The sequence below is a fragment of the Fundulus heteroclitus genome, chromosome 5, assembly GCF_011125445.2.
Source record: "Fundulus heteroclitus isolate FHET01 chromosome 5, MU-UCD_Fhet_4.1, whole genome shotgun sequence".
Taxonomy (NCBI): domain Eukaryota; kingdom Metazoa; phylum Chordata; class Actinopteri; order Cyprinodontiformes; family Fundulidae; genus Fundulus; species Fundulus heteroclitus.
The window spans coordinates 38,184,681-38,195,671 of record NC_046365.1 but is presented as its reverse complement, the minus strand read 5'-3'; positions in this window follow the sequence as shown (position 1 = coordinate 38,195,671).

Below are 10,991 nucleotides of genomic sequence, written 5' to 3'. Positions count from 1 at the left end.
TCATACCGTACGTTATTTAAAATCAAAATGTGTGCAAAATTTGGTTTCAAGTATTTGATCATTAATTTGTTGCTTGTTTATTGTTACTGGAATAAAATTAGATAATAACCTTGAGACGACAGAACTCTGGTTGCATATCTAATATTTTAGGGATTTCAATGGACCAAATGATCCATTTAGCGTCAGAAAAAGTTGCGATATTTTTCCGTTTTATGAAATCTTAATTATTTTTAGTTGTCCCAGTGTGTGTGTACTGTGTTGCAAGTGTGTCGGTGTCACTTTACTCGTGTGGTTTTAAGAGTGCATGCACGCTTGGTCTTGGAGGTTCATTTTATTGCTGTTTATTTGCCCATGCCAATGGTAATCAGCTGCAGGATTAGTGTTAACTGCCACCCAGTCACGGGCAGGCCCCTCCTGCTGTCTAGCCTGACCGGGTCTGTTCGGGACCTTCTCACACAGTTAGGGAGACAGGGAGTCCACTAATCCCGTAGAAAGACCCACGTTTGGCTTCCTCTCCGGGCCAACCTATCGCCACGTCACAGAGCCACGAACGGGGGCATCAGACGAGGAGAGAAGAGAGCCGGCGGTTTGTTTCCGTGCAAATGTGTGGAGAGACCCGGAGAGGAGAGAGAGCTGGACCACCCACCCGGAGGATTCAGAGGCACAGGATTCACAGCTCATTCTGTTGACCTGCCACACTGCCCCAGCTCCGTGCAAGGCCCTCCCCAATTGTTCCGCCTGCTAGCGTGAGGAGGAGGAGGAGGGGGGCAGACAAGAGAACTGTGGTGGTGGATGAGCAGTAAACAGTGGGCTGAGCTTCTCTCCTTTACCGCACAAAGGGGCTGAATTGTGTCGGGCTGGAGCACTTTTTAGAGTGGCCCTGCCATGGGGCCTGAATGAAACATCTGTGGAGGCTGAGCCCAGGGGAGAAAATGCTATTTTGCTGTTCAACCACACTGACAACCTGTTTTCTTTCTCTTTACTCCCTCCTTACTACACGCACACACATGCACACACACACACACACACACACACACACACACACACACACACACACACACACAAGCAGCTTCCTGCGCTGTTATTCCTCCCTTGGCCTTGTAAAACTATTCATACTGTATGCACACGTTTGCCAAAGGGGGACAGAAGAGCAACAGTTAATGTGAGGAAGAGAAAACCTTTAGTAGGGAAAAAAAGGACATATATCTTGTTTTTTTTTAGATTGAACCACATGCCTTGTTGTTTCACTGCTTTTCCAGAGGCCTATTGGGTAGTTCAGACAAACAAGATTTGGACAAAGAAGCATGGTAGACGAAGTTTCTACAGGAGGATGTTGGTAAAGTCTGGGCTAACACTTCAAACAGTAAACAGATGTATGTTCATTCATTGTTAATTTGTTGATCTTCCTCTGTTTTACGCTCTGGCCCGTTCAGAAAGTATGGCCGCAGAGGAGGTACCGCTGTAGTGTCAAGTGCAGCCAATATTAAAGCACCAGTACTGCAAAGTTTGTTGACGAATATTAGCCAAGAATGGTTGCTACAACAGTTTACAGACAATTTACAGACTTTTCAGGCAATGGCTCATTGGCGTTATCAGTTCCTCCTTTTCTAACGTCCTGCAGCAGGTAGCTGTGCTGCAGTAATTATGTTAAAGACTCTAACTTAACCACAGCAAATGTAGATTGTAGCATTCCAAAGTCCTGATGGGCTGCTGTTTTACCCCCCCCCCCCCCATCCCCCATCACACCATTGCATGTCAGCCTTGGGATTCAATCAAATGTATTTGTGTAGCACATTTCAGCAACAAGGCGGTTCAAATTGCTTTATATCATAAAAATATTAAAACATCAAACACATCGAAATGGTCACTGGTTGTGAGACCAGTAATAAACGTTAAATTGTATCACGTGAAAACATCAATACACATAAAAAAAATGTGATATGTCAGTGTTCCTGTTATTTTGGGTCAAAAGCAACTCTAAACAGGTGGGGTTTTCAGTCTTAGTTTGAAGGAACTCAGTAATTCAGCTGTTTTGCAGTTTTATGTGAATTTGTTCCAGATTTGTGGAGCATCGGAACTATATGCTGCTTCTCTGTGTTTGTGTCCGGTTCTGGGTATGCAGACTACACCAGAACCAGAAGATCTGAGTGGTCTGTAAGGTTGATACAGCAACAACAAGTCTTTAATGTGTTTAGGTGCTAAGCCGTTCAGAGATTTATAGACTAACACAAGTATTTTAAAGTGTATTCTCTGAGCTACAAGTGGCGTACTAAAATATTCTACCTTCACAGGTTCACCTTTCGACATATTTAACCCTTTAGCATATTTAACCTGATAACCTGCTAAGCTGGCCTGCCGCAGATATTTTGGCACTTCACAACACATATTATCTGTTATCAGTCTCGTCAGTCATTGAAGCTGGGGGCTGCCCCCATAAATTTGCCTATATAACTTGAGAGGGTCGGATCCATCACTGAATTGGTCATGTGACCTAGAGTGGCGCTCTAGGTCACGCGACCCATTCTGGGTTACACAATGAAACTAAAAAGATATGACACTTACCTGGTCAGGCATGTTTTTTGGTTCTCTGATGTAGGATTTAATGCAGAGGGGTGAACGTAGTCTTATCTTTACAACTAACTCAATGACTTCTTAACCTGCTGGTCCAAAGTGGTCTGCTGTTAGATTGCAAAACCTGTAGGGAGAATGTTTAATTTTGCCACATTGCAGTGTTTTCAGGACCTCACTAAACTTGTAAGTTAAAGGTCTAGCGCCCCCAGTGGCTGAAAGTTACACAATGCTGCGTTAAGTTAACATTTTTTCAGTGTCATAAAATATAAGATCCCTTTTTAATTCTGTTCAGTTCAGTTTATTTATACAGCGATAATTCACAACACATATCAGCTCAAGGCGCATTACAAAGTCAGTTCAGTCAAATCATACAGACAGATTCCAAGACGAGTACATAAATCCAGTTGATCCTGTCAATGCAATTAAGTTTATTTTTTTGTCAAATAAATTTTTCTAAGGAAATCCAGCAGATTGCAGTGAGTCATTGGTTTGCAGCATTCACTCCTCTGGGATGAGTATGGAGCTACAGTGGACGGTCGCTTGCATTGTTTCTTCGTCTTCGCAGCAATCCTTCATACAGAGCATGCATGATGCAACAGTGGAAAGGAAAACTCCCCCTTTAACAGGACCAAACCTCCAGCAGAACCAGAATCAGGCTCAGTGTTAACGCCCACCTGCCATGACAGGGTTTGAGAAGACAAAGCGTACACACAGGAAGAAAACACATGCAGAGAGTCTGCCTTTTCTTTTAGATAAAATCTTTTGATGCAATTTTTTTGTTTGTTTTGCTTTCATTTAATTACGTTTAAAAAAAAAATGCTGTCTTAAAAAGATTCCAGTCTGGCATTAGAGCCCAGCCCAGTAGTGAATCTGCTTTAATAAAAGTTAATAATGTCATTGTTCTGTTAGCTGACTCTAAGTGTCATTTAGCTCTGGTGGACCCCTCTGTCCTGTCTCACCTGTGCCACAGCTTTGAAGTGGGTCACGTCTTACCTGAATGACCGTTCCTGTCATCCTCCATGGCATCACCTCGTCGCCTGCTAATCTTTAGTGTTGGAAGGTTCCATTTTAGGCCGTCTGCTTTTTTTTATATACATTTTGCCACTTTAAACAATCATAACCGAGCACAATATCAAATTACATTGCTCTGCAGAACATTTGAACATTGTCTCCTTTACTGCAATCAAGCAGAACTTTTTGTTTTTGAAAGACCCTAAAACAGAATGTCATTTAGTTGCCTCCATCTTGTTCAGAATGCAGCAGCTTGCATTTCAACTCATATTGTCAGACACAAACACATAACACTTGTTTTATTTTCACTACATTGGCTTACTGTCCATTTTAGAATAGATTCTAAATGTTGATTGTTTGTTATTAAAGCTCTTTATGGCCTGTTTTAGCGCTTCATTGACATGATCCATATTAATCAAGTATGGTCAAATATAAATTTGTATAAAGCTTACTACAGCAGCACCTACAAAACTCAAATTTTCCAAATGAATCCAATAATAACCTTACTTATTCTGGTGTAATGCTGCACAAATGCTGTCTTGACTAAGAAACTGACTCACCACAGGATGTGAGATTCTTGAAACATGAAGGGAAACTTTCTGTCACCGTTTGTGGTAATCAAAAACCAAAGTGGCCACAGGACATCCAAAGGAGCATGTTTGATGTATTTTTAGTAAAAAAAAAAAAAATCAACAGGATAACAACAGATGGACCCACAAGGACGGAACAGAAAACAAGAGAGTGCAATTAACAAAACACAACACAGGTGTGAATCATGACAGTGCATTATTTTCATTTGACAAAACTTTGGGATGCTCCTAAAGTATTCAAATACAGTTACCAGACAGTTAGTCATTCCTCAAATGAAAAACAACAACAAAAAGAGCCTAAAAAAAGCAAACAAGACATGAGGTCACAGCAAAAGTAACAGACCCCATCCTGACGTAGTTGAACACAGGGAATTATACCTTTGGTCAGATGTGCAATTCAGCTCAGGAGTGCAATAAATGCAACCCAAATACTTAATGTCCAACAAAAATGTGTTTCATTTGCTCTCCTCTATTGTTTCTCAAATAACCCTGATACATGGTAAGACAGAAAACACTCCGGCAGTAGCTTTAAAAAGTACTGAGGAGGTACTTTTTCTAAAATGTCTGAGACCTTCTGTCGTAAGCCACTGCCCATGTTCTAACAGGACCAAACTTACAGTGCTAAAGCAATAATAATAATAATAATTAGCAAACAGGAGTTTATGGACCGTCCTCCATTCAGGGGTCTGCCCAATAGTCCGACAACCCAATAGTCCGACAGTCCCACTGGTCTGATATAGTCGGATGACCCATTAGTCCGACAACCCAGTTTCAAGATGAAAAAAATTAGCTTGGTTTTCAGTATTGATTCTTAGCAGGCCTATACCTTGACAAGATTCATACTCTAGGCCTATACCCAAATTTATCTTCTCTGTATCAGCAGTTACCATGCCTAGTACTCTCTGATGGCATTAGATTGAATTTCATGGTGAGTGCATGGCGAAGAAAACTCAACTTTTCCCACATTAGACAGAACGGTCATGACTTGTGCCTTAGGTTGTCGGGTTAGGTTAGAGTTAGGGTTGTCGGACTAATGCTACTCACCCCTTGGTTTACCAATCCACTGGTTTTATTTCTTGAATCACTTATTAACATATTGATATTTATCACGATTCATAATACATTGTAAAACTGTAAAATCGGCTTGTGTTGTTATACCACCTGTTTTTGCAATTAATATGCGATTTCTATTAAAAAAAAGACGTTATCAATTTCTACAAAAAATCATTATGAAAGAGGCCAATATCACACTTTTGTACCAAATAATCTAAATTAATAGCTAAGCTCTTGTCGAAATGGTTTATTTGATTAATTGAAGTGAATTTGTGTTGTTATGCAGGAAAGGATAAACCTACTATGTGTTTTTGGTCTGACATTTGGTGTTCAGGGTGTTATCATGGCCTTCTACAAAATCTCTAAGTGATTCTGCAGCATTCCTTCACCGATACTATATGTTGGAGCATCTCCAGATAATATTTCAAAGTCATGAGACCCTTTTATCTAAATGTGAAGAGCCTTTTAGCATGCCTTTCTGACATAGTTGGGGATGAAACACATTGCCCTCTCAAATGGCCATGTTTGCTTTCCATATACAGACATACAACAAACTGGAAAACTTTATTATTTAAGGGTTCAATTCTACCAGCTTCAAAACAGATGACGGCCTCCACTTTGATAAATACAGTAAAGATAAAAAGGTATGGAAGGTATCACAGTCGGCAAAGCCAACCTATCCATCAAAACGTCAAACAGTTTAACCCTGCTACCCCCATCAAAGAGACCCCCGACTTTCCTCACGCTCCAGCTTTGCCATGTGCAGCTCAGAAAGAACGACCACTGAAACGTTTCAGTGTAATTGAAGGGGAAACAAAGATCCCCGCGTACTTCCTGGTCTACCATTTTCTTTAATCAATTTCCTCTCTTTGGTCCTATATCATCTCTAATTACTTTCCCTTTCCCGCCCCTTGCGGGTTCCCCGAAGGAATGAGGGTCTACATACACACGCATGCTTAAGGACACACATCCACTCACACTTATTGCCAACCCCCTGCCGCAAGCGAGCAATACCTTCAGCATTAATACTCGTTGCCCCCTTCTGCTCCTCCACCGTGAACAATGAAGAAGGCCCACTGGCTCCAGAACCCCACGAAGCCACCTCTGACCCTGCTTACCTTACTGCTAAACCCCTACACAGAGAGAGAGAGAGAGAGAGAGAGACACGCTTACTAACGTGCACACAAACACACACACATGCAAGTTTACATATCTAATATTGAAGTTGCAAACTTTGGCACATTTGCACACGACAGTCTGTTGTCGATGTAGGGAGGCTGAGGCGGAGGAGAGGTGAAAGGGGGGAGAAGGTCCGCCTTAAATACCAGCTCAGCTTGTAATCACTGGAGTTTGAACTTAAAAGATTTCTTGTGTTTGGAGGTCAAAAAGCCAAAACACTCATTCACTGCTTTCTTTCATACCCGCTGCCTTCTGTCAGTCATTTCTCTTACAGGGTCCCTCTGATCCACCAGCTACTTACATCCAGCAACTCCAACAGTTAGGTAAGTTCTCAAAAATGCATGAGTAAGGCAAAGTCATGGCAAGAGCTTGACCAGTTCTTGCTTAAAAAAAACAAAAAAAAAACACTTGTCTTATGAATAAAAAAAATGTGGTATTTTTAATGATTTCCGAGGGAATTCATTAAATTTCAAATGTTGCTTGGTTGGGGGAATGTTGAGACAATGCCTTGAAAGTATCCGCAAAGTGTTGCAACAATTGTTTACCACAGGGTATTGTGTACATCTGGAGAAGGGTTGAATGAAATTACCCTCCAAATAATACATCTTTATTGGACTTCACATTTCCCCAAATATGACCACCCAGAGAACACAAGCCATACCACCCACGCAGTGTGGAGTGGATTTATCACTCATCTGATGTCAGTGTGTTTGATGAATGAAAGCAGCTTACAGTATTGGCATTGTTACCCCGGTTTGATGGGGAAGTGAAACACCAGAAAGTCCAATATAAATAGGAACTGGGCATGTGAAAAAACGAAAAGGGATGGAGGTGTTTATGGCCGGCAACAAGAAGAGTGGCTGCCAAGGAAAGTTAGCGATTATACAACACAAAAAGATAAAATATCATTGTGTAGAAAATCCTTTTTAACAAAATAACCTTTCCATTTGTCAACAGCATCGCTGAACGATACAGAAACAAAGCAGCTGATATTTCCTCATAGCACATGGTCTTTAATTTGCACTACTGCTCTACACCAGAACTGCGTAATGCCCGTCATGCCCTTCTGCTCACTCTCTGGTGATTTACAAGGAGCTGGCACAGCTGTAATGGGTTTAAGTGGTGAAATCATCAGTGATTAGTTATGGGCAGTAACATTTCACCTCGTACGATGCGAGGTGTTCCTAAAGCTGTACAAACTGGCCCTTGGGTTCCATCAGATTGGAGCTTGGCCACAATTTATATGTAAGAGGATTTCACACGTTTGATTGGACCAAGATTTGAGGACATGGCTGGGAGCACGTCAGCAATACTCAGGCCGTCCACAGGAAAACATTTTGCATTTATCTGTGCCATGGTGCTTCTTCAGGGTGGGTAAAAAATGCAGATAAAGGATCCTCCTCTCAGCAGTGACCTAAAGTCAAAAGTCATGACCAAAGACTCTGAACACGATAATACCTGCAGCTGCACTGCTGTGTTTTACTACAACAGTAGCAGGATGGAGCCTCTTCCCCTTGATATTGCCAAACATACACTTTGTTTATCGCTGATTCTGTGGTGAACATGATACAACACCACTGACCACATGTCAATGCCTCTTGGTTCCACTACCAAGCTGTTGTCTAATGTTGTCTAATAATGAACCTGTGGTTCAGTCATGGAGAGATGGGTGGTGATATAAAGGCAAGGCAAATTTCTTTGTATAGCACATTTCAGTACAGAGACAATGCAAAGTGCTTTACATGATTAAAACATAGGAAAATAAAACAGAATAAAAGCAAGTTGGAACAAAATGTAGAAACAAAATAAAACATGGGAAAATAGAAGCTAAAAGCAGTTATTAAAAACAATTGGACTACAAACTTAAACTAATGATGTTTCAGTAAAACAGTTTAACCAGAACAGTTGAAGGCAATCCTAAACAAATGTGTTTCTAATCCTGATTTAAAAGAACTCAGGCATTCAGCACTTTTACAGTTTTCTAAGAGTTTGTTCCAGATCAGTGGAACATATGAAATAAATGCTGCTTCTCCATGTCTGGTTCTGGTTCTGGTTCTGCAGAGCAGGCTGGAGCCAGGGATTTATAGACTAACAGAAGGATTTTAAAGTCTATTCTCTGATATCCAGGGAGCCAGTGGAAGGACTTCAGAACCGGGTCCATGTTCTCTACGTTCTTAGTCTTAGTGAGGACTTCAGAACCGGGTCCATGTTCTCTACTTTCTTAGTCCTAGTGAGACTAAGACTTAGTGGTCACAGGCCAATACCTGTGACCAAATGGCAGGCAAAGATTTTATAGGGTTCTGAAACATTCAGCACATGATTTCCTTTACGTGTGGTCCGTCTTGGTTAGCCGAAACCTTCGAGAAATATTTGGGTGCCCTAAAGGGTCCCACATACTCTGTCCTTAGCACCTTAGCGATTGCAGTGTGTTGAAAGCGAACCGCGTGCAGCTGAACACTGCGCGGTACCCTAGTGGTTTGGATGTACTGTGCGCATACTGTGAGTTGCGCTGACTCTCCGCAGACGTTTTACCCTTCGTAGTGAAGTACGTCTGAGCATGTGGGGACCGTTAGAGACCTGACAGTTCTGACATTAGACCAATGTAAAGTCTGGTTGACACACACCAGGGAATAACACTGCACAACACCCAGTTTCATGCGTACCATACATGTTTTATATAACAGATAACGTGGCACAAAGTTACAGTGACTTGTTATAAATGGGTGGAAGGGGATATTGGCTTTTCAGACCCTGTTTCAGGGAGAGGAACATTGCCTTGATCTTGATCCCTGCATGTAAAACTGTCCGTTTCTTCAGAGAGTTGGGTGACGGGATAGATTATCATTAATTATCATTATCAGATAGTTTGATAGAGGCGACTGTTGCTCAGTGGGTAAACTAGTTGTTTTGTAATTGGAAGGTTGTGGATTCAATTCCAGCTTCCCCCTGTCACTTGCCTGGGCAAGGCACTTAACCCTTAAGTTGCCTAGTGACTGGCATATCAGTGTATAAACATTTTAGTCCTTTGCCAGAGTATGTACCCATCAGTTTAGTGGTTTTGCCTCAAGCAAATATTCTTCTCATTGCAGGTATTCAACACCCTCCTCCCCACTTTAAACGACTAATTTCTTCACCCTAATAGTATCATCATGCATAAAATGATTGTATTAGTATCTCTTTACATTTTATTCTGATCTATTTGGAAAGAAAAAATACTGTACAATTATTAATGGATATATTATATATAACATATTCAGATAAAAAACTTAAAATTAAAAAAAATTAAAATTAAAAACATCAGTTGATTTACAGAATGATGTAATATTTTAGTCATACCTTTTTGTTGCACAAATTAACAACAATTGCAAAGACATCCACAGAACAGACCCAGACTCTCTTAATTGACAGCTCATGTCTCTGTAGGTTTTTGGTGGAACTTGCTCTTAAAGTTATTTTCATTCTGCAGTGAAGGAGCTCTGCTTTGTTGTTCCCGTCACTTCAAACTGCAGCCAGATGCATTTGTTTTCTCCTGTCCCTCATAGTTAATTTTACAGGACAACCTAACAAACTAACCCTCTACTCACAGCTTCCCTCGCTCCACCCCTCTCTGTTTTCACACAATGGTATGGCCCTCACGTGATTGGCCGCCATGTTGACCAATCAAAACAAGTTCAGGCGAGAGAGGAAAGGTAGGAGCTGAGTAGAAGCAAAGCGCTAACCTTCAGCAGCTGGAAGCTCAGTTGATACCAGGCAGCTCGCAGCTTAGTTTTCTTTTCTGTTAAATTTAAAGTGTTCCTACACCTTTAAAACTTTAGGTCTCTTTTTCTACGCTGCTTTTTACCCATTGCATTTTGTCTGCATAGCGGATATCCACACTTTGCAACCATGTGTTAGCGGGCTAGGCTATCATTAGTGTTAGCCCCCTGGCCGGAACACATTGCGCTGAATAAATTAACAATGTAACAAAGCTTCGAGGGAGATAATTTTGCCTCAATAAATTTTATGAATTGATGTCCGCGAATCATTTAATAAATCGTGACAGCCCTAATATGACGTTGTATTCTGTTCTATTTCTGGTCCGCTTCTCTTACTGGTGTCCATGTTTCCAGTCTGGGGCTCTTTTGCCAAGATAAAATACCAAATGCTGGGATTTGTTTTGGGAACCCAGGGAACTCTCATATGATTGGCTCAGGAACCAGGAAGTAAACACGAGCTACAGCTTGCACTGAAGTCATTCAGGACCGTACCTCGTGGTTTCAAAGGAGAAAAACTTGACTACGATATTGTTGATGGAGAGGACCGATTGTTTATAGGGGATGTTACTTCCATCCCAGGTGACAAATTAGTCATTTTCAATTATTTTACAGTAAATTTCTCACTTATTGCTCATTTAAGGCCTGCTGGTACAATGTGTTTTAACTTGGAGTTACCTACTTGTTAGTTGGACTTTGTTGCTTTTACTTGTTTCTTATTGCCTTGCTAGAGTTTCTGTTGTGGAGGTTTCGGTTTGTAATACAGACTTTATTTTGTGTCCTGAATAAATGATGCTCCAGCACATCATAGTATGAGCTGATGATATTTCTTGGA